General features: G+C 43.3%; 1 protein-coding gene and 1 long non-coding RNA gene across 5 annotated transcripts in view; one reads left to right on the forward strand and one right to left on the reverse strand.

Annotated features, from left to right (window-relative positions):
* LOC123516869 overlaps nt 1-10,269 on the forward strand; it is a 17,585-nt gene extending 7,316 nt beyond the window's left edge. Inside the window, exons 2-3 of the long non-coding RNA XR_006678309.1 lie at nt 7,275-7,672; nt 8,206-10,269. This is a non-coding gene — a long non-coding RNA (uncharacterized LOC123516869). The remainder of the gene's footprint in view (nt 1-7,274; nt 7,673-8,205) is intronic.
* LOC123516859 overlaps nt 1-22,500 on the reverse strand; it is a 197,691-nt gene that overhangs the window by 165,689 nt on the left and 9,502 nt on the right. The window lies entirely within an intron of this gene.

The following is a 22,500-nucleotide window of genomic DNA, read 5'->3' on the forward strand; positions in this document are numbered from 1 at the left end:
TAATAATAATATAATAATAATAAAATAAAAAATAATAATAATAAAAAAATAATAATACTACCACCTCTGCAACCATCTTGTACACGGTAGATAACTTATATTTCGACGTGTGTGTGTGTGTTCAAGTTCAAGTTCAAATGTTTATTGCCAATCAATTACAACATTTAATTATCTTAATAAACAGAATAAATGGCACAGTTTGCCGAGCCAGGACTCCATGGCAGACAGATTTGCTATTGTAACATATGCACACCTATTATAGACTCATACAACAACTGATTTAACCTACATAGTAGGTTACACACTCACACCTACATACATGAAAATATTAATTATTGTGGCATACAATATAATACACACTTCCATATATATACACATACAAAAATTTATTATAATATACAGTGCAATAATAATTTACACATGTACCGATAGCTTTACATCTTAATACATAATAAGTTATGGATGTAAGATTTGTTATGTTCCTGTGGCTTGGAGAGAGTAAAGGTGATTTTTTATTCTTTTGAAAACACTGATGGTAATACTATCAAGGTCTTGTTTGATATGGTGTGTGTGTGTGTGTGTGTGTGTGTGTGTGTGTGTGTGTGTGTGTGTGTGTGTGTGTGTGTGTGTCGGATGTGTCGTTTGTGTGTGTGTGTGTCGTTTGTGCGTGAGTGAGTAAAACTTTGTAAGGAAACAAAAGTATGTCTGTGGGAAGGAGGGTAGGAAAGACTTGGATCTGAACTAAATTTGTTGCTGTTCATATTGATTTTTCAGGCTATAGGGAAAAGTCTAAAAGCAGGAAAGTGTGGTAAGCTCTTCTACATTTGACCAAGACTATCATCCATTCAATTCCTCATAAAAAATGATAAACTTTTAAGTAATCTGTAATGGCTTTTCCCCTATGGCTATAACCTCTTCAATACTGCAACCCATATTTACCTTGATTTTTGGGTATGTATGATTAGACGATTTTATTTGCATTAGGAAGGGTCTATGGAGGTCAAAAAGACTAATGGCCACAGTCTTTGTTATTTCAATCTCCACACAAGTTACTGAAGCTGCAGAAAATCATTAATAGTAACTAGAATGAATATGAAACGCGTCCTGAAACTGAAGAGATTAAACAGATGTTGCTTCCCTCTTCCGCTTTACGAACACATTTCCACACATTAGATTGTTGCCCTGTAAATGTTCTTCCTGGGGGCGGTACTATGTATGTTGCCGCTGCTATGACGTTGTGTACACGCTCCGTGAAGCACTCGAGAAGGAACATAGTGGCTATCTTATATACATTTGTAATATCCGCAAAAAAGGCTGCAAGAATTTAAGCAGAAGATTGAAAGGTTCATGTGCTGCAGAACCTGATAAACTATTAACCCCTTCAGTACTGGGACACATTTTTACCCTGAGTTTAGGGTACGATTAGATTATTTTACTTGCATTAGGAAGGATTTATGGAGATCAGATGATTAATGGCCACAGTCTTCACATTTTGATCCCCCACATGAGTTTCTAAGCTGCACATAATCGTCAAATAATAGGCAGAATAAATATGAAAACGTGTCATGGTACTAAAGGGTTAATACTAAAAATGAAGGTGGCATATTTTTTTTTAAACTGACCATAAGTATTTCTGGGTCATTATCCTCCTCCTCCTCCTCCTCCTCCTCCTCCTCCTCCTCCTCCTGCTGCTGCTGCTGCTTCTCCACACAATATCCCGTGATCGTCTTCAAGTCTGCAGAATAATCCACAAACCTCCTATTCGATTGAGAACACTGAGTCTTGGGGGAACATTTTAGCTGTATTCTGAAACACTTAGGCGTCTCATCTCGACTGTTGTTATAGGCCCTCGTGAAAGTTAGTGGTGTTTTCAAAGTCGCTTTCGTGATTCTAGCGATAAGGATGCAGCATCGTCAGCTAGAAAAAAAAACACACACACACACTAGGGGATTCAGCCAGCTAATCGTCTGCGCAGCCTTTGAGAACAAAAGAAATGTTGCAGTGAGAATTCAGTACGTTTCGAAACACGATCACTTGACTCTTACTCTGTTGTCATGAAAAATCTCACTCCTTGAAAAATGCTGTTGGTTATGAAATGTGTGACACTTACGAGAACTTTACTGTGTCGCTCCCTCCACTTCACCTCCTCTTCCTTTGCCTTTCCTAGTCAAGACAGAAGAAGCGGACGAGAGGTGGGCTATCTGATGCAAGAAAATATTCATGAAGTCACTATAAAATTTGCTAATTTCCCTCACCCTTTAAGGAATCGATGCCTAACAACTTAATTAAGGCGAAAACGAGCCCGCCCAAGACAAGACAATAAATCTAGTCTTTCTTTATGGAACACAAACGAAGAGACGAAACACAGAGGAAGGCAGATTCTTTACTCCGCTCAATGTATGGAGAAAGATACCCGAGACACAATAAGTATTAAGACATGCACTGCTCTCTCATCCTGATTATTTTCAAAGGCCACAGAGATAATCAACCAGGTTCTCAGGAGTAGTTCTCTTGTTAGTAATGTAGATATATTGTTATCTATCACAAGAACCATAAACACACCGATAGAATTCCGTGTAACATCATCTATAGTTTTCTTAAGTAGTGGAGGTGACAATAGTGTTTTAAAATACGTCGTAAGCTCCACCCAGGCACCACAGCCATATAGCCACACACGTCCAGAAAGCTACACTATCCAGCTAAGTGTTCGTAAGTGATGAGTAACTCCCGCCCCGTCACACTCGAGGCAAGACTGCATGCGAGAGAAACTTTGAAATAACCGCTGGAACAAAAGGCCCACTTGAAGTCAGTGGCCTGAAAGTCTTGCTGGAACGGCTGGAAACGGTGCAATTTAGCAACACATGCACGCACGCACGCACACGCACGCACACGCACGCGCACACACACACACACACACACACACACACACACACACACACACACACACACACACACACAAACACACACGACCGTCAAAATGGATGGTGTAAAATTAAAAACGATCATTTACATACCTTAAAATACCCTCCCCCCCCATATCCAACCACCCCACTCCCCTCATCCAGCCTCACTCTACTCTACCCTACCTCGTGTCTTGACCATTTCCACTCTCAACACCCATTCTGAACTCACTCCAGTTCCGTCCGGTGAGTATCTGCTGAAGTCTCTCCCTCGCCTTCCCTGCACTGTCCCATCAACTCACCTCGTCAAACATATCCCTGCATGACTTTAATCACTTTAGTACCATGTCGCGTTTTCATATTTATTCTGATTACTATTTGGCGATTTTATACAGCTTCAGAAACATATGTTGGGATTAGAATAATAAAACACTGGCCATTAATCTTTTGACCTCCATAGACCCTTCCTAATCCACATAAAATCGTCTAACCATACCCAAAAATCATGGTGAAAATGCGTCTCATTACCGAAGGGATTAACACAGGAGCGCACACTCATATATATATGTTACACCCCGTTTCTGAAATTGCCCATTTCATGAAATGGGCAAACCCAATTCATGAAATGAACCTAACCTAACCTAACCTAACCAAACCTAACGTAACCTAACCTATCCTAACCTAACCTAACCTAACCTAACCTAACCTAACCTAACCAAACCTAACCCAATTCATGAAATGTGCAATGGAGGCCATTTCATGAAATGGTTAGGTTAGAATAGGTAGAGAATTAGGTTCATATATTTCATGAAATGCAATTCACAAACTGTAACATATACACATCCAATCTTCCCTCCCACCAAAATAAGACACATGATAAAAGTTGTAAAAGAGTGGATAGTCCATTTTTCTCAGTTTCCTTTTTGGGTCTTTGCAATGGGGACTGGCACCTATGTGAGTCTTAATCGTTGTAGCCTCAGGTTATTCCCCCTCTCAAGTATAAAAAGAGAAGGTAGAAGAACTAACTGAACTGAAAGAATGTCAAGTTTCAAGTGTTTGTGAGTAACCTGTGATGTATCGTCACATTCTGGATAAACATTCTGACAGTACTCGTCAGGAATTGGCACTTACAGCTGGCCCTTTGTGTATAACCTTTTTCTGTTGTCTAAAACCAGAGTCCCCACAGCCGTAATAAAAAGGCCATCCCATCTTTTTTGCTGTCTCCTTACTTCCATGTATTCTTGCGTGCGTTCACTATACACTACCCTGTATCATGCACGCTCCTCCACAGTCTTATATACAAAGGGAAACAAGCAAGCTGAACAAGGCTTTCTGTTATGCAATATTATCCAGTTCCCGGTTATTTTCACACGTCACTATAAGGAATTTAGTCAGAATTCCCCACCCACCACCACCACCAGCATCATCACCACCACCACCACCGTCACCACAATCTTAGGAAACGGAGCTCAAGTTAACAGTAGCGATAAGAGAGATACATTTAGAGAAAGAGTACATTATTTAAAGGCAAGCATGTCCAGAAAGTTACACTTACTGTTTGCCTAAGAGAGCTATAAGAAGAGACAAAGAAAAAAGAGAAGGAATGCAAAAAAAAAAAAAAGAAGATGAAGGAAGTACAGTGGGAAGAGAAAACGGATTATGTGAGAGAAGTAAAGGAAAAACGAGGAGGCGGAAGAAGAGAAAGTGCAAAGAATTGGTTGGTGTTATGATGGTCGATTAGGAGACGAGAGGAAAGAAGAGAATTCCCGGGACACGATGGCAACGAAGAAACAACAATGGGAGGAACGTGAAAGGCGATGGAGAAATGGCCGAAAATATGTGGGTGCGAAGAGGAGGAGGAGGAGGAGGAGGAGGAGGAGGAGGAGGAGGAGGAGATAAGAAGGCAAGGAAAAACATAGACAAAAAAAGGAGCAAACAAGCAAAGAAAGTAAATTTGTGGGAAAAGGGCTGAGAAGAAGAAGAAGAAGAAGAAGAAGAAGAAGAAGAAGAAGAGGAGGCGGAGGAAGAGATAAGAAGGCAAGGAAAGACACAGACAAGAAAGGAGAAGGAGGCAAAGAAAGTGAAGAAATGGGAAAAGACTGCGGCGGAAGAGGAAGAGGAGGAAGATAACGATAAAAATGTGGATGTGAAAGAGAATGATGGTAAAAGATACTGAAGAACAAGGAGAAGAAGGATCGAAAAAAAAATAACAAGGATAGAACGACTGTGTGTGTGTGTGTGTGTGTGTGTGTGTGTGTGTGTGTCAGCGCGCGAACGCCCATCAGTCTTCACGCGTCACTAACGCAAACAATGTCAAGTGCCGAAATTAATCACCAACATTCAATACTCAGGAGATAAAGAAGTAGAGATCAATTTGAGTATCTGCCTCGCCTCGCATCGCCCCGGCCCACCTCGTCCCGCCCCGCCCCGCCCCGCCTCGCCTAGTCCCGACACGCCCCGCCTCACTCAGCGTCATTCACTACCCCCAAGGATTTCTCTCCCGTTGCTCCTTTCCTGCCCTTCATCCCTACAGCGCCCTCTTTCTGCCACACCTTGTTTCTGCTTCGTACTTTCTATATGCCTCTATTCTCGCCCCGTCTCTCCACGCCCCATCCTGTCCCACCGTGCTCCATCCCAGTTCCATTCAGTTCAGTCCTGCCCTAGTACAAGCCTCGCCTCGTCCATAGCCACTGAGAATCGAAGACGACTTAGCAATGAAATGAGTACCAACTTATGTTAATAATGTATGGAAGTCTTGCTAATTTTCCCCTTCGAGTAATAATGCATAGACGTCTTGCTAATTTTCCACTTCGAGTAAAAGCATCCTAAGAACAAGACGTGTCACTTCAACCAGATCTTTATGAATGGTTGAATTGCTTCAGAATAAGAAGCTAAATTCTCTCCATGCGAATGTCCACTCACTCATCCGCACAGCAAACATAAAACGCACATTTCACTGCCTCACATACCACTGCCTCCTCTCGTATAGCCAGCCAAGCCCATCACAGGCCCGACATGAAGTACTCTGCCCGCCTGGTACAAAACAAAGAGGTCAGACTGGTGAACTGATAACTCGAACAATTTACGAGAGGGTGAGTCAAATCCGCCACGAGACATGAGGAGACTCACGTACGTTGAGAAGACGGCAAGTTTATTGTGGTTGAGGCGAGGAGGGTATTCAAGGGAGGAAGGGAGGAAGGGAGGGGTGGAGAGAAAGAGAGGGAGGGAGAAGGAGGAGGAGGCGTAAGAGGTAGACGACTTGGGGGAGAAGAAGAGGGGTAGAGTGATGTGTTTAGAGAAGGACGAAAGGCGGGAGGTTATGAATGGAAGGAGAAGTAAGATAGAAAGGAGTAAAATAAGCGGGAGAGAGAGAGAGAGAGAGAGAGAGAGAGAGAGAGAGAGAGAGAGAGAGGAAGACTCGCTAAGTAGATGAAGTTACCGCCTCCCTCTGTACAGCTGAAGGCAATGAATGAGTCTGGCTGATTTATATTTTCAGATGTGTGTGTGTGTGTGTGTGTGTGTGTGTGTGTGTGTGTGTGTGTGTGTGTGTGTGTGTGTGCGTGTGTGTGTGTGTGTGTGGCGTGGGTGAGGGAGGGCGAGGGAGGGTGAGAGGGGAGGTGGGAAGGTTCAATGAAGGACTGTGTGGGTGGGTGCGAGGAGCGAAGGGCGGCAGTATTAGGAGATGGGTGGGCCTGCGTCGGTGTGTGTGTGTGTGTGTGTGTGTGTGTGTGTGTGTGTGTGTGTGTGTGAAGTGGCATCACATGTAGGCACGTATGTAGGCATAAGTGGCTGGCCTGTATCATATACAAAGACTAACATGTACACACGCACGTAGACACTTTAAGTAAAGAAAGAAAAATAAAGCACTGGATAACTATTTCAGGTCTCAACACAGCTTCATTGGAACAGCAATACCGCGGCACTGCACTCGTCTATCCTGCACCGCCCTGCCCTCGCCCCAGCCCCTTGACGCCCAATTGCCTGTGTTCTGGTGTGCGGGAGAGAGAGGACGAGGTAATGGCATGTTGGAAATGGGTCGGCAGCTGTTCCCTGCAGTGTGTCAAGGAAGTTTGGCGATTACAGCAGCAGCAAACAAACTCATGCAGCTAACAAGGGTTTATACTAAAGTTGTATTGACGTTCAATGATACAAATTACTTGGCTTCCTACACTCCGATGACTCAATGCAATCACTCCTTCCCTAGTGACTATACCGCCGCCGCCGCCGCTGCCATCACCGCCACCACCACTACCCGAGGAGTGCCTGGTGGTGGCAGTCTCGAGATGGACTTCAGAAAAGTGGTGTGTGTGTGTGTGTGTGTGTGTGTGTGTGTGTGTGTGTGTGTGTGTGTGTGTGTGTGTGTGTGTGTAACAGAGAGAGAGAGAGAGAGAGAGAGAGAGAGAGAGAGAGAGAGAGAAACCACCACTAAGAACTTCCACCCCGGACTGCTGGTGCTTCTGTGCCTCACACCACATCTTTTATGACAATGATTAATGACTTCTGCTTGCCTGGGGGTCGACACCTCTCCATTAGCGGCTCACACGCCAGCAGAGCAGCGGCCTGAGTGACACTAGCCAGCTCCCCAGCCCATCTTCAGCCTTGAAAATTGATATAATGACAACGTCGAGGTCACACGACCGTCCTTATGGGTCACCATAATAGAGGGGAGACAAGAGGAAATTAATGTGGTGCGGGAACAGGGACCGCCAGCCGTCCCCGTGACCAGCCACCACCACGACAACATCCCGTCCCCTCATCCCACAGCGGGGAAGGTGAGTTTGGCACACAGGCACTGCAGGGAGGTGGGTAGACAGCCGATCACCCCTGCGCGGTAGTAACACGACCCACGTCTCAGGGGCTGACGTAAGGTACTGTACCCTACCCCACACACTTAGCTGCACTGAGAGCCAAGACAAATTAACTTGACTGATGTTATGCCACACGAAACTGGCCTCGTCTGTCGTCACATAAACCTTACTCTTCCATCAATAACACACACACACACACACACACACACACACACACAGCGATCCGAGAACGCCGCGCATTCCCTTACACCCTCCTTCCCTTTGACCCTGCAGCTTGAAAGACCCTCCAACAAACACATTCACACACACACACACACACACACACACACACACACACACACACACACACACACACATCTTAACCAACAAAGTCAGCCATACATGCAGGATGCCAAGCTGCTTGGACTAAAACAACAAGAATTCCAAGAACAAAAAAATAGATTAACCAATAAATAAATAAATAAACGAATAAAAAGCATCAATTTCCATCCTCCCAGCAGCGGCCAATGCACCGCTCCTGAACTTCCCTCAGGCCAGGCGACACCACACTGACGACCCGACTGGACACACCTGATTCACTGCAGCACGGCCCGCCACCAACCGCCCGCTGACAGACATCCCCAGGGAATTCTTCCTCTTCCCGTTACCCAGCCTCGCCTACCCCGCCTCGCCTCCCACCATTATGACCTCGCTGTGTCGGCACCAGATAAACTTCCCTAATAATAAATGAAGGCGATAAATTTACCTTTCAAGCCGTTAGTGGTCGACGTGCCTCTTCCCCCACCAAGCCTGAGGTGCAGGAGTCCTTGTAGCTGGCGGCTGGACGAGGAGGACGAAGAAACACACGAGGACGCCGGTCTTTCACGAGGCAGCCATACACGGGAGATTAACCCCTTCAGTACTGGGACGCATTTTTTCTTGAGTTTTGGATAAGATTAGACGATCTTATTTACATGAGGATGGGTCTATGGAGTTCAGAAGATTAATGGTCAGAGTCTTCACTTTCTTAATCCCCAAGTAAGTTTCTGAAGTTGTGTAAAATCACCAAATACTAACCTGAATAAATGTGAAGACCTGTCCTGGTACTGAAGGGGTTAATAAGCTACACAAACACCACCGATGATCAAAGGCGAAAAATCACGAGATGCGGAGAGTACATAGCAACAGACTGAGTCGAGGAGAGCGAGTCAATACTGGTGGAGATGGTGGTGGTGGGATACGGAAAGGGAGTATACCATGGCAGCTTCAGCGGCGATTCGAAGCACTACAATGAATCCTGTAAGAGAATTATTACGATGCGTGACTGAGGAGTTTCGCCAGCATTCAGAAACGCCTTCCCTTCTCACTATGATGATTTTGCAAGGCCACAGACACAACTAGATAGGATTTCAATACCATTGTGGTAACCTGACGCAGTCAAAGAAGAAAGAAGAAATAAGAGGGAAGAAACAAGAAAAGAGAATACAAGGAGAAAAGCAGAAACATGAAGGAGGAAGAGAAAAAAATAGAGAAAAGTAGAAAAACATTGTACCATGTAGTAGGATTTTTGGTAGGGGTTTGAGTGTAACAAATGACGGTCTGCCCAAAGGTCTACCCATGACCAGACTCAAACATAACATGTAAACATAGAAATGAGGGAGTTGACAGAAATATATGGGGTGGTGGTTGAAAGGAATTCAGTGGAGGCACACATGGTCCTGACCTGTGGAACGCAGGTCACCGCAAGCGAGGGGACACTTTGGCTAGTGCCATACCTTACCTCAGATACCAGGATTGGGTGAAATATAGTGCCACGCCTAGGGGGCGTGTCTATGTAGAATGTATTTTTGGGGATTGGGTCAAAATATACCTTGCCACGCCTAAAGGGTGTGTTTGGGTAACTTATATTACTGTGGATTGGGTCAAGATATAACTGCCCATGCCTAAGGGTGTATCTGGATGACTTGTGTTATTGTGGATTGGGTCAAGATGCATTGCCACGCCTAGAGGGTTGGAAAATAACATGTGTATTACTGGGGATTGGTTTAAAAAGTACATTGTCACACTTGTAGGGTGTGACTTAGGTGAGATGTGCATTTCTGCTTGGAAAATATGGAAACTAACAATCTAGGAGTATAAAATAAGTTGTAACTGAGGGGAAAAAAGGCTTTTTGTTGGGAGTCAAGAAAAGAGAGCTAGAGGGAGAAGGTCGCAGGCTCCTGACTGGAGAGGCGTCAGAGGCGACATGGAGAATTCTTGTATTAGTAAGTGAAGCTTAAACAGTTGGTGGTGCAGTTTTAGTTAATTATCACCTCATGGAGTAGAGGAGGATAGAATATTTTAGGATGTCATATTTGTAGGATGTTTAGATTTAAGATTTGTGGTGGATTTGATATGTTGTGTGAGATGGATTTGGAATATGTTGAGTGAGTTTGATTTTGAATGTTGATACTTGGATTTTGATGAAAAACTTTTGAGAACAGTGTCACTTATATGGAATGAGAATTTGCTACTTGCTGAAGTAATTATTGATGAATATTGTGTACGTAGTTTTAATGTAATTAAATGTCGAAAATTTAGCAGTGTATAATATATTGCCTTAAAATTATTATTGTCTCTCACAATCGTGTTATTGCAACTTGCAAGAGAGTGCAAGAGGACACGAAACCATTTCTCCTTTTAGTTAACTAGAAATCTTTCCAATCTATCACCAGAACCATAAAAATACTCTTAAAATCATGTTTTCTACTGGAGCCTTGGGAAAACAGTGATGGTGAGAGAGCAAAGCGTTTCAGAATACAGGCCTTGAAGACGGGCGAGTGTAATGTAAACTATGAGGAATCCCACCTGGTATAAATAAAGACTCAAACAAACACTTAGCGCGGAGTCTTGAGTGAGACACGCCAGGCGGGAGGAAGTATTAAGTTTCGGAGCTTCACTGACTGATTATCCTCTCTGAAAACTATTGAGCTCACATACTCGCCACCACCACCACCACCACCTCTCTCTCCCTCACTAAATTAGCTCTCTGTTTACCATGTTTCCCGCACCAAGGACTAAAGGTAAATCAAATCAATAAGTAAAAGTTCAGTACTAACATTAGACACTTCACTCCAACAATAAACAAGGTGTTGGCTGTCCGCGTTCAGAACCTTGCACACACTCTGGCTTCATTCTTCACCATCACCGGTCATCACAACCACCATCACCACCAGAGCCACCACTACCATCACATCTACTATCACCATCACAACTCTCATCATCAGCCACTACCACCATCATCATCACAACCCCCATCACCACAAACAATATCACCATCACAAGCACTATCATCACAACCACCACCACCATCACAACCATCACCATCATCCCAACCATTATCACAACCACCATGAACATCATCATAACCACCACTATAACCACCACCACCACCACCACCACCACCACCTCCTCTACCACTTCTGCGTGAGTAAAAGTCGAGAGGAGAAAGCCTACACACACGGCACTCCTTTAACAAAACACAACCACATTCACCTACCTCAATCCTAAGAGAAATTATACAAGGCCCTTAAAAGCTTCCTTCACTACTGGGACACATCTATTTTCCTTAAGATTTGTGTACGATTAGACCATTTTATTGACATTAGGAAGGGCGTATGGAGGTCAAAAGATCAATGACCACACTCTTCACTATTTTGATCCTCTCACATAAGTTTCTGAAGCTGTATAAAGTCACGAAATAGTAAGCAGAATGAATATGGAAACGCGTCCTGGTACTGAAGGGGTTAACAATAAAATAACAGTGCTGTATTCGTAGTTAATGATGGTTCATGTATTTATCTTCATCACTTGCTTCACTGATATTGTTATTTGATACTTGACCAATAAACGTGGAAGAGGACTAGGATGCTCGCACGTACAACTACCACCACTACTACCACCACCACCACCATCACTACCACCACTACTACCACGACCATCATGCACTATTAAGCATTCAGTATCAAATTCCCAACTCATTTCCTGCAGAAGTGAAATAGTTGAGAGAAAGAGAGAGAGAGAGAGAGAGAGAGAGAGAGAGAGAGAGAGAGAGAGAGAGATAATAATAATAATAATAATAATAATAATAATAATAATAATAATAATAATATTACGGTTTATTAGTAATTATAGTACATACATACTGAAAATGTACATATGGGGATTGAGGGAGACTTAAGATTAGAACCTTAACTTAGTGTGTGTGTGTGTGTGTGTGTGTGTGTGTGTGTGTGTGTGTGTGTGTGTGTGTGTGTGTGTGTGTGTGTGTGTGTGTGTGTGTCCTGGAAGCATTATGTACTACACCTCCCCGGCGCCACATAATTGCATACCACTATCCGTCACCTGCATCACCACCTTCCCTCCTCTCATCACCCCACACCAGCCCACCAGCACCACCAGGACCACCACGCCACCACCAGCACGCGCACAAACACTTCTTACAACAGCAACAACAATAACAGGAAGCTGCGTATGTTACATCAGCACTCACAGCACGGGCAGCACTGAGCTTTGTTAACAGCCAAACACTCCTTCACCCAACGCATTGCTCTCCCTCGGACTGCTAGCCATGAAAACACCACGCTTATGAACTTACGCGCAGCTGATGAGGAGTAAAGCCAAGGTTATATTAACAAGAGCCTGTGGTCGTTAGTCAGTTGGAAGGGCAAGAGGAGAAGATCAAGAAGAGGTAATTAAAAGTTGATAGGTGTAGTTAGAGAGACTATAAGGAGGAAATTAACAGCTGGACGGGTAGTTAGTATTTAAAGATGGCTGTTACTACGCGTCACAGCCACAAAATGATGTGATCTTTATACCCGAGCGCCACCGTGTCACGCCTGCACGTTCTCTCCACGGTGACCTACCTTCAGCATGGCACAAGTGGCGCCGTCCCAAGGATGCCGCAAAGGGGGATGCGCCGCCACCTCTACCACGATGCATAGCATCGTGGTAGAGGTATTCATAGAGCTACATTTGCCAAAGGTTTCCACACTTAATCTGTTAGTGTGGCAGGTTGTTAAGATGTGTTTCCCTGGCAGACAGACGAGTGTACTTATAAATGTAATAGTAACAGTAAACAGTAACAGCAGCGACGAATGATAATAATAATAATTTGTATTGCTGCAAAGATTATTACGGATACTCTCTCTCTCTCTCTCTCTCTCTCTCTCTCTCTCTCTCTCTCTCTCTCTCTCTCTCTCTCTGTGTGTGTGTGTGTGTGTGTGTGTGTGTGTGTGTGTGTGTGTGTGTATGCCCTTTGTCACCTTTAACCTCCCTTTCCCTTACGTCTTTCTGCTTCACACACACACACACACACACACACACACACACACACACACACACACACACACACACACACACACACAGCAGCCTCCACGAGTGATAAACAGTACAGTGTTCGAGGCAATATCGCATTTGAGTGTCGTGACCTTTTAGTATTTTCTTTTTCTTTTTTCCGCGAGGGTCAGCAATGGAGGGATTCACGCCACCAGTAACACTTGTCGCTGAATTAGGAAAGAGAAACAATGGGAAGAACAGTGCATTAAGAAAAAAGAATCCGTTCATGAAGCCGTTCTTGTGAAAATAATCAACCAGAGAGGAAGATTCAAGAGCAAGACTGATTTTATTTTTCTAGGTTTCTTAATATAATCTTCAAATTCAATTCAAAGAAAGAGGAAAAAGATAGTCCGACAGAACACTTTTGTCCGAAACATTACCCAAAGCATGGCGTTTTAGGTAACTGTGTGCACTGTTTGGTAGAAGACACTCGAGATGTGTGTGTGTGTGTGTGTGTGTGTGTGTGTGTGTGTGTAATTCACCTCGGTCGCTTGCTGGTCACCCAGCCAGTCTTCCCCATTACGGAGCGAGCTCAGAGCTCACAGACCGATCTTCGGGTAGGACTGAGACCACAACAACACACTCCACACACCGGGAAAGCGAGGCCACAACCCCTCGAGTTACATCCCGTACCTATTTACTGCTAGGTGAACTGGGGTCACACATTAAGAAGCTTGCCCATTTGCCTCCCCGCTTACCGGGACTCGAACCCGGGCCTCTCGATTGTGAGTCGAGCGTGCTAACCACTACACTACGCGGTGTGTGTGTGTGTGTGTGTGTGTGTGTGTGTGTGTGTGTGTGTGTAAAAATAAAACATAAAAAAAAAAATCGTAGTCCGCAAAGACGATATGGAGTGTTGGGATTTGGCTGTGTGCGTGACGTCATGAAGGCGTCTCATTAACAACACTTGGAGAGCGTGACCACAGTGGAACTGACAGCGCTCACCTTGTATTGGTTCACGTCAGCGTTCCCTGCACGGCGCCTGAAGGTCAGCAGCACTCCAGACTGCAGTGGTGCTGACGCTGGTGCTTCCCTAACAGCGTCAGCGATTACTGCGGACTTGACAAGACAATGAAGGCCGTGTGACAATATTACTACGTTTACTGTAATCCAAGTAAAGATAAACTGCAATACGAATGGAAGATAAATGCCCGCCGTATATCACAGCAAGAGGACAGGTAGTAAAGCACTGTTTGACTGACTGGTGAACCTCAAATGTCAAAACAACAGGGAAATAAACCAGGAAGTCGGAACAACTGACTTCAGCTGGGATCCGGATAAGAGCTACATGTTTTGGTGTTTTATGGATCAAGAAGGGAAGGGACGACATATGTTGCTGGGATACATAATTATGGAGGATGATAAGATAAGGATGACTATTTAAATGAGTACCAGAAAGAGGACAACACGCAAGAAAATTATATACATCTTGAGTAACCGCCGTGATAAGAGAGAGATTGGCGCGCTAGGAAGAGGACATGAAAGCCACACATGCAGGGTCGAGGCAAGGCAAGGCGAGGCGAGGCGAGGCGAGGCGAGGCAGTTCTGCGGTGGAGTGGAGGAAAGAAACCAGAGACACTGAAAATATAAACAAAGGAATTGAGATGCGCATCCTTCATCTCCACTACGTCTGATAAATGGCCCGTGTACCTGCCTCCTCTCCCACTCTCCCACTCTCCCACTCTCCCTCCTACCCCAACAGGAGAGGCGTAACCTAGACAGGGATGGAAGAAGCCAGCGTCTGAGCAGGGAAAGTAGAGGCGTGGAGGAGAACGTCTCACTCCATGAAAGATGATTGAGAATGATCCAGGAAGTAAGACGAGATGTTCCGGCATTTATTTCCCAACACTTACGTTTTTACGCTTTTCTACTCTAAAATGGCTCCTGGATTTCAAACACATTTTAGCTTATTGATATCGTAATTGATTTTAAGTTAATAATACTTATTTTCTGTTGATCAACGCACTTATTACAAGGAATCTCATGGTTTTCCTCAAGGTCTGACAACCACGCATTCCCTGGGACACCATTCAAACCCAGACCCAGGAGCCACTTTGGAGTAGACAGATTATAGTGTGATTGGAGTACTCTCAGCTGGCAGGCACTGGTGGAAGTCATGGTGTGGGAAATAAGGGTGCTTTTAACCCCTTCAGTAATATGACGCATTTTTATATTAATTCTGCTTTTTATTTGGTGATTTTATACAGCTTCAAAAACTTATGTGGGGATTCTGACCTCCACAGAACCTTCCTAATGTAAATAAAACCGTCTAATCAAATCTATACTCAAGGAAAAAATGTGTCTCAGTACTAAAAGGGTTAAGACTGCTTTCATGATTCTGGTGTAGAAAGAATAGTCACAGTTGATAGAATTAATTTTGCCCTTGTTGTTGTTGTTGTTGTTGTTGTTGTTGTTGTTGTTGTTGTTGTTGTTATTATTATTATTATTATTATTATTATTATTATTATTACTAGTACTACTACTACTACTACTACTACTACTACTATCATTATCATTATCGTTACTGTTGCTTCTACTTTTACTACAATAATGGTAATAATGTTGATGATGAGGGTCGTGCAACAACAACAACAACAACAACAACAACAACAACAACAACCTCTGCTCACAGTGACCACTCAGGGCGAGGCGGGGCATCGTACCAGTTTTCTGCTCGCACACACTATCCCAGGAAGGACTAATGAGTGACATCAGCAAACCACACTCGTCACCTGTGTACGCTGTCACACTTTTGTACGAAAAATTCAATGCATCTTTTACGTCAGACCTAAAAATAGTAATGATGATGAATGAAAATAGTAACAACAACAACAACAATAATAATCATAATAATAATAATAATAATAATAATAATAATAATAATAATAATAATAATAATAATAATAATAATAATAATAATAATAATAACAGCAGCAACATCTAATTATCATGCAAGACGGACAAAAAAAAAGGTATCTGATCTCATAAACCTTTTTTTTTTTTTTAGAGAGAGAGAGAGAGAGAGAGAGAGAGAGAGAGAGAGAGAGAGTGTGTGTGTGTGTGTGTGTGTGTGTGTGTGTGTGTGTGTGTGTGTGTAATTCACCACGGTCGTCTGCTGGTCACCCAGCCAGTCTTTCCCATTACGGAGCGAGCTCAGAGCTCATAGACCGATCTTCGGGTAGGACTTAGACCACAACACACAACACACACCGGGAAAGCGAGGCAACAACCTCTCGAGTTACATTCCGTACCTATTTACTGCTAGGTGAACAGGGGCTACACATTAAGAGGCTTGCCCAGTGTGTGTGTGTGTGTGTGTGTGTGTGTGTGTGTGTGTGTGTGTGTGTGTGTGTGTGTGTGTGTGTGTGTGTGTGTGTGTGTGTGTGTGTGTGTGTGTGTGTGTGTGTGTGTGTGTGTGTGTGTGTGTGAAGCAAAGATTATTTCATTATACCAATCATACCTGAGGATTATTGGGATTATGAACTCTCTCTCTCTCTCTCTCTCTCTCTCTCTCGCCATCCTGACCTCCGCTGTCATTTCCAAGGGTAGAAACACCAATACACGTAGAACGATCTCCCTTTTTCACGGTAAAATTCCCGCTATCGAGTTAAAACATTCACACATTCATCGCACGCCGGTAGTATTTGCCAGGCGGGAACATGTAAGGCGTCCAGATGCAATAGGTTCGTGGAAGGAAGCAATGGAACACCCGCATGAGTGAGGTGAAGGTCTCTCCGCTATTGCTGGAAAAAGTACTGAAGCCAAGAATGAGTATATTAGTATGCAGATGAACACAGGGGAAGATCAACAGATGACAGTATACTAAGAAACACCTGCTTATTCTATGATGCAAAGGGATAAAAAACGAGCAACCAAATGGCAGTATGTAGTTAACCCTTTCAGTACTATGACGCGTTTCATATTCATTCTGGTTTCTATTTTTGGTGATTTGATACAGCTGCAGAAACTTATGTGGACATTAAAATAGTGAAAACTGTGGCCATTAATCTTTTTAACCTCCATAGACCCTCCTTAATGTCAATAAAATGCTCTGATTGTACACAAAACTCAAGGTGAAAATGTGTTCCAGTACTAAAGGGGTTAAAGACTTCTTGCTGTACCCTGAAAGTGATTGTTTGTGATAAGAAGCACTTTGTTGTTTTATGATGCAAAGGAATTATACAAAGGAAGAGCAAATAGCAGGAGTGCTTATTTATATAGACCTGTTATTGTGCTGTTAACGAGGAGGCTTGTGATGAGAAGCAATGTGTTGTTTTATGACGGAAAGACACATGAGGGAATGCATAAGAGAATCACGTTGCAGCAGATCCGTTTATAATAATGTGAAATAAAAGATGCAAGATACTGAAGGCAAAAGACTCTTCCCTCATCTATCGTTTCATCAAATCTTTACACGCACTTACAAAAATCATTCTTGTAAAATAAAAGAATAAATAAACGAAAAATGAAAAATAAAAACAATACAGCTACAGTCAACAATGCACCTCAAGGGTCACACCTACGCGTTTTGCATAATGAAACAATGCGGACACTCGACTAACTTCGCGAACACAGGAAGGGAAGGAGCGCACCTCAGTTGAGTCAGGAAGCTTTCAAGACTCTCCTCAGATAATGGATTACCTTTTGATTGCACTCTTTTTGGGCCAGACACCCTTAATGAACCTTTTACTCAGCCTTTTATGTTCAGACTAACCTATACCAATGTCATTATCCTTAGTAAAAGTAGAATAAATGAAATGGAAAGGAAGAAAAGCACTTTTGTGGGCCAGATACCTTCAATGAACATTTTTTCACCCTTTTGAATTCAGACCAAGATAAGAAAAAGGGTAAATAAATAGAATAAAATGCCGTTGACAAGTATCATTATTGTTACTAAAAATCGAAAATAAGAGATGGGAGGAAAGAATCACCTTTTGGGATCATACACTTGCGAGGAACCTTTTTTTTTTAGCCTTTTATGTTCAAACTAACATGAAAAAGAATAGATAAATAGAATAAAATGCCGCTGTCAGTTCAAGTATCATCATCGTTACTTGAAATTAAAAAAACAAAACGATAGGAAGAGAATAACTTTTTGGAACCATACACTTGCGAGGAACCTTTTTTTCAGCCTTTTATGTTCACACTGAGATAAAAAAAAAAGAATAAATAAATAGAATTAAGAATACCGTTGCCTGAAACACAAACAGATGGGAAGAGAATCACTTTTGGGACCAGACACTTGCAAGATACTTTTTTTTCAGCCTTTTATGATCAGATCCACCTACATAAGAAAAGATTAAATGAAAATAGAAACACAGCTGCTTGTTCCAGTGTCATTATCCTTGCTATAGATCGAACTGGAGATGGGAAGAGAGAGAGATAAGCACTTTTTGAGGCCACGCATCTTCAACTAACATTTTTCACTCTCTTATTTTCAGACCTAGATCAAAAGAAATAAAATGAATGAATAAACAGAAATACGAGTACAAAAATTCGAAAAATATAAGGAGATGAGAAGAAAAAAAAACACTTTTAATGCCAAACACCTTTAATTGTTTTTTTTCAGCCTTTTATTTTCAGACCTATATTAAAAAGAATAGATAAATAGATAAGAAATGTTGTCTGTGCCCTACAAAACCTCAAATAACACAAGGAGATGGGAAGGAATAAAAAAAAAAGCCAGTTATAGTACTCAAGAACACTGTTAGGTACGCAAAACTCATCCTGCCATCACCTTCCATGAGTCCAACCCTTCCCAAGACTCTCCTAAGACTATCTGATGCTCTTATCGTGTTCCTAAGTTCGTCTCACTCCCTCCTCAACAATGCTGTGCTGGGAACTCATAAATGAAGATAGTAAACTTGCATCTTCTTTGCTAATCTTCCTTCCTCTTCCTTCAGTTCTTCTTCCCTTTCACTGCAACCCATTTTCATCCACATGGTTTTTTTTTCATATACTTTTTTATTTTCATGACAAATTAGAAAGGGAGGAAAAAGAGTAAACAAGAGGGTAAGTTTCAATAAAAATCAGAGCTATGTATGTATGTATGTATGTATGTATGTGCGTATGTGGGTAGATTATGTACCGCTTCTCCTTTACCATCCATGTTCAGTCATCATTATCTCTCTCTCTCTCTCTCTCTCTCTCTCTCTCTCTCTCTCTCTCTCTCTCTCTCTCTCTCTCTCTCTCTCTCTCCACGCAACATCGTGTTTTTCCACGTCTCGTAAAGTGATTTGAAAGTTTTGTTGCGCTGTGTCTTGTGGTGAAGTTTATGGATATATTTATCTCCATTTTTCTCCGTTTTTATCTCCGATTTTTTTGTTTCTCTCTCTCTCTCTCTCTCTCTCTCTCTCTCTCTCTCTCTCTCTCTCTCTCTCTCTTAACACTTTAATCCAATTCTTTATATAAAATTTTCCTTTCTTCCTTCCTTCCATCTTTCCTTCCTTCCTTTACAACTTCTTTCCCAATAAACTTTCATTTCTATTCCTTTAGGTTTGATTATTTGTTTATTCATTTGCCCATTTGTTTTCCATCACTTCCACAACCAATCACTTTCTCGCAGCTTACTCTTCACCAACTGTCATTACCTGCCAACTTGCCACAAGAAAACACTCCACCCACCCCCTTCTGTTATTAATCAGCATGTAAAGTGAATGAACAGGTGCGTCTTTGAGAGAGAGAGAGAGAGAGAGAGAGAGAGAGAGAGAGAGAGAGAGAGAGAGAGAGAGAGAGAGAGAGAGAGAGAGAGAGAGAGAGAGAGAGAGAGAGAGAGAGAGAGAGAGAGAGAGAGAGAGAGAGAGAGAGAGAGAGAGAGAGAGAGAGAGAGAGAGAGAGAGAGAGAGAGAGAGAGAGAGAGAGAGAGAGAGAGAGAGAGAGAGAGAGAGAGAGAGAGAGAGAGAGAGAGAGAGAGAGAGAGAGAGAGAGAGAGAGAGAGAGAGAGAGAGAGAGAGAGAGAGAGAGAGAGAGAGAGAGAGAGAGAGAGAGAGAGAGAGAGAGAGAGAGAGAGAGAGAGAGAGAGAGAGAGAGAGAGAGAGAGAGAGAGAGAGAGAGAGAGAGAGAGAGAGAGAGAGAGAGAGAGAGAGAGAGAGAGAGAGAGAGAGAGAGAGAGAGAGAGAGAGAGAATCTGTAGAGATATGTGTAAAGGAAAAGAAAACAGGTGTGTGTATGTATGTATGTGTGTTTCACTGTTTGATCTGCTGCAGTCTCTGACGAGACAACCAGACGTTACCCTACGGAACGAGCTCAGAGCTCATTATTTCCGATCTTCGGATAGGCCTGAGACCAGGCACACACCACACACCGGGGCAACAAGGTCACAACTCCTCGATTTACATCCCGTACCTACTCACTGCTAGGTGAACAGGGGCTACACGTGAAAGGAGACACACCCAAATATCTCCACCCGGCCAGGGAATCGAACCCCGGTCCTCTGGCTTGTGAAGCCAGCGCTCTAACCACTGAGCTACCGGGCAGTATGTGTGTGTGTGTGTGTGTGTGTGCATAACTCAGTAGTAATAAAACAATCGTCTAAACACCACACCCTTCTTTCCCATTTAATTACCCTCTTTTTAATGGAGAGAGAGAGAGAGAGAGAGAGAGAGAGAGAGAGAGAGAGAGAGAGAGATACACTACCCTCTCTCCCTCTCTCCCTCTTTAAACCTTACTCATCCTATGTTCATTTCCCTCCTCTTTCTCCTCTCCTCTTCGCAAAATTAAACAACCGCATCTCTGTCTTAGGAGGAGGAGGAGGAGGAGGAGGAGGAGGAGGAGAGGAGGAGGAGGAGGAGAAAGACACTATCCAATAATTTCTCGTCCACTTCTGGCACACTCTCGTACGGGTCTGGCACAAACTAAGTACCGTTACAAATAGAGGAGATAAACAGTTCTTGACTCCCAGAAGGCGAATGTGCGAGGAGAGAAAATGTATACTGAAGAATGACGCAACATTGACCGGGGATGTTTTGTGCGTGTGTGAGAGAGAGAGAGAGAGAGAGAGAGAGAGAGAGAGAGAGAGAGAGAGAGAGAGAGAGAGAGAGAGAGAGAGAGAGAGAGAGAGAGAGAGAGAGAGAGGAAGGAAGGAAGAAGGAAGGAAGGAAGGAAGGAAGGAAGAAAGAAGAAAGAAAGAAAGAAAGAAAGAGAGAGAGAGAGAGAGAGAGAGAGAGAGAGAGAGAGAGAGAGAGAGAGAGAGAGAGAGAGAGAGAGCAGTTTATATCTTCACACTATCAAGATTTGTCGTGTATTTCTCTTCTCTCTCTCTCTCTCTCTCTCCTAAGATAAATATTCAAGTGCTTGTTTGTAGTTTCCTTATCTCTCCCTCTTTAGGAATAAGCGAATCCTTCTCGTGTGTTTATTACTGAGGCCGAGGCGACAGTGAGGGTCGGGTGGCTTGGCTGGGTGGCAGTGTGGGATTCCTCGGCCCTCCAGTGACCTGCTCAGAAGAGTGGTCTGTTCCTACTTGCTCGGGAGACACAACTGATTTACTCAAGTGCCGGAGGATGCATATCGGATGAGTAAAATGAGTCACACACGGCCAAATAAACATAGATACGCACACGCGCACACACACACACACACACACACACACACACACACACACACACACACACACACATACAGAGAGAGAGAGAGAGATTATTATGTGTATACCTAGACAAATCTCTAGGATGTGTAGTAGTAAAAAGACAATAAGATATGGTCGTGTAGCCGAAAGGTCAAAAAATATATTCTCTCTCTCTCTCTCTCTCTCTCTCTCTCTCTCTCTCTCGTTTGTCGGGCGTATAAAATTTCTTTCACGTAGACAGCGAGAACGTGTGTGTATTTGTGTGTGTGTGTGTGTGTGTGTGTGTGTGTGTGTTCGTTCAATACCTTCTACTTTTTTCTTTCCTTCTCTTTCACACACAGAAACGGAAAGATTCGGGCTATCACACGCAGGAACATGAAATAAACAGCTCAACCTTCTCTTCTTTCACCTTCACCGCCACACAACGCCACTGCCTCTACCCGCGACGCACGGAGAGGGGCCAGGTGGCGTTGGTGGTGGTGGTGGTGGTGGTGGTCCTTGTGGGTGACATTACACGCTGTCGTGGTATCAATGCTAAGTACAGAGTAGCTAGGAATAGAGATACTGTTAAGTGGGTGATGAGAGAGAGAGAGAGAGAGAGAGAGAGAGAGAGAGAGAGTGCAAAGAGGACAATATAATGTAGAGGCGAAATAATGATGACAGACATGACAAGCTGACGAAGTAGGAAGGAGGAGGAGGAGGAGGAGGAGGAGGAGGAGGAGGAGGAGGAGGAGGAGAAGAAATAAGATGTGGAGATGGAAGAAGAGTTAGAAGAAGAACAAGAACAAGAATAAGAACAAGAACAAGAACAAGAAGAAGAACAAGAACAAGAAAGAACAAAGACAAGAAGAAGAAGAAGAAGAAGAAGAAGAAG

The sequence above is a fragment of the Portunus trituberculatus genome, chromosome 41 (assembly GCF_017591435.1).
Source record: "Portunus trituberculatus isolate SZX2019 chromosome 41, ASM1759143v1, whole genome shotgun sequence".
Taxonomy (NCBI): Eukaryota; Metazoa; Arthropoda; class Malacostraca; order Decapoda; family Portunidae; genus Portunus; species Portunus trituberculatus.